General features: G+C 39.1%; 1 pseudogene; it reads left to right on the top strand.

Moving 5' to 3' along the window:
• The first annotated feature begins 1893 nt into the window (after positions 1-1893).
• On the top strand, positions 1894-2012 carry LOC118604578 (annotated as a pseudogene).
• The last annotated feature ends 308 nt before the right edge of the window (positions 2013-2320 follow it).

The following is a 2320-nucleotide window of genomic DNA, read 5'->3' as shown; positions in this document are numbered from 1 at the left end:
ATGTAATGAAACCAATTTTACCTTAAGCTAATTGATATAGACAAGAGTTAAGTTTCGACAGCATATTTCTGGTCACAGAAACATCGCCAAATTTCTAAATAAAGACCCAAAACACTTCTAACATTAAAATTGAAACAAATATGAGCTGTACATACATTTAAGATGGATTAACAAAACAAGTAAGATTATTTTCCAACCTGCTTATTCCAGTTCAGGTGGAGGGTGACCAGAGCCTGCCCCAGCAGCTCAGGCAGTGAGGTGGACACCCACTCTGCCTGGACAGGACACTCTTCCACCACTGGACATACTTGTGTCCACCCACATTCACTCAGTCTGGGAAATTTAAACTTGCCAACTCACCTCTCATGCACATCTTTGGAATGTTAAGTGTAAGCCCAGAGAAAACCAAAAAGACATGGGGAGAAAGTGCAAACTTCACACAGACAGAGGCCCTGGCTGGGAATTGATTTTTTCCTCATTAACATTAATTATACTGAAATGACACTGGATGAAATTATGTTATCAGAGAATCTGCTTTATACACATGACCCCATTTAGGAGCCTTATCTGGCCCACAGGTGTCCAATTTGAAATCTCTGGTCTAAATAAATGCGATTGCCTGAAAAGGAAAAAAAAAAAAGATAAAGCGGTGCTTTAGTAATCACTGATATTTATAGAATTTCAGTTACCTGTGCCTGAAGCAAGTGGTGGCAGAGGAAACAAATGTGAACCAGTATGGATTGCCTGGAAGGAATCAAAAGCCCTTTTTAGAACTGGTCCTAAACATGCAAGTCTTTAAGTGAAGACAGTGTTACCCAAGGTCAATATTTTTTCTATTCCTTTTTATTCTTCACCCTTACCCCTCACCGAGTTTATGATATTTTAATTTTTATTATTGGATCTTGGTAATCCAACAGAGGAATAATAAGAACCATGGAACTCTTTTGTTTGTATGCTGAATCAACAGTGAAGTAATCTAACAGCTGAAACTTATGTGGGTTCTTTAAAAATAGCTCTTGTTTTTTCCAGCAGACTTTGAGATGTAGGAAAGGTCTTTTAACAGGAAGGCAGGCATCCTGGGACCAGACAATGGTCCTGCCACTAGCTAGACATATGGCCCAGATGAGTCTCATCTACTTCTTCAATTATGTGAAGTCTTTGATTGAGTGATGATATCTAAGGCTTCTCCCAGTTCTGCTTATCTGTGATATTTACTCTCCTTGTTTTATCTTTCTTTAGATGGGGGGCAGATGCTGAAAATTTTAGTACTAGAATTCAAATGTCCTTTTTATATGTCTGATATGCATGAGGCACTGACCTTGGCATTGGTCTGGATATGATGATGAGTAATACATAGATGCGTAAGAGCCTATAATCTGATAAAATTATAGTGAGATACTATTTTGAGGTGTTATTCCATGTTCTCACACATTCTTCTTTATTTTCTCTTTTCCCTCTCTCCAAATAAGTAGCTGATTCTGCCTTTATTGCTATTAAAGAAGTTCAATAGAACATTCTGGGTGGGTGTAGACATAGGTAAAAATTTATTGATCTCTCCAGTTAAGAGTTGTGTATTTTACCTAAAAAGTCCATCTGGCTTTGTGTTTGCAAGCATAAGCAGTGGTTTTTAACCCACATGTTAGCATCATTTAAGGACAGTTTTAAAAAGTACTGTTGACTGAATTCCCTCCAAGTCAATTAAATCAGAATCTGTGAGAATTGGATGGAGTCAGAGCACTCATTTCTAATGAAGTAGAATTGCTGTTGAAATATTTTACACACACACACACACACACACACACACACACCCCAATGCCTTAGGAGAATTTAGAGTAGTTGTGAGTGAAAAAATTCAGGCACAATAGACAATTGTGTTGGATAAAAACAATGGGAGTCTATGGCCATGCCACTCTGAATAAGCCGGATCCCGTCTGATCTTGGATGCTAAGCAAGGTCGGGCCTGGTTAGTACTTAAATGGGAGACCACGTGGGAAGACCAGGTGCTGTAGGCATAAAAAATAAAAAATAAGAGATTGTAAGCTGACAAGGTCCTTGAAATCTGTGAGGTCAACCAAGGGTTGCCTCGCAAGAACAAACAAACAAACAAACAAACAAGAAACAAACAAACAAAAAATAGTGGGAAATGTGGACCTTTCATATCCTCTGCAGTAGCCAAAAAGAGATTCCCTTTGGTAGGAAGAGGAGAGAAGTAATAGTAGGGCAGCTCCTGCAAGACCCCAGATAAGAGGTGGTGTGAAGTTGCAACAGGAGTGAAAGCCAGGCTCCAAAGTGGTCCCAAATGACCCGCACTTACTAGCAT

This window comes from Rousettus aegyptiacus, unplaced genomic scaffold (assembly GCF_014176215.1).
Source record: "Rousettus aegyptiacus isolate mRouAeg1 unplaced genomic scaffold, mRouAeg1.p scaffold_m13_p_6, whole genome shotgun sequence".
In the NCBI taxonomy this organism is placed as follows: Eukaryota; Metazoa; Chordata; class Mammalia; order Chiroptera; family Pteropodidae; genus Rousettus; species Rousettus aegyptiacus.
Note: the sequence above shows the minus strand (reverse complement) of the source record. Positions and strands in the feature narration are given on the sequence as shown.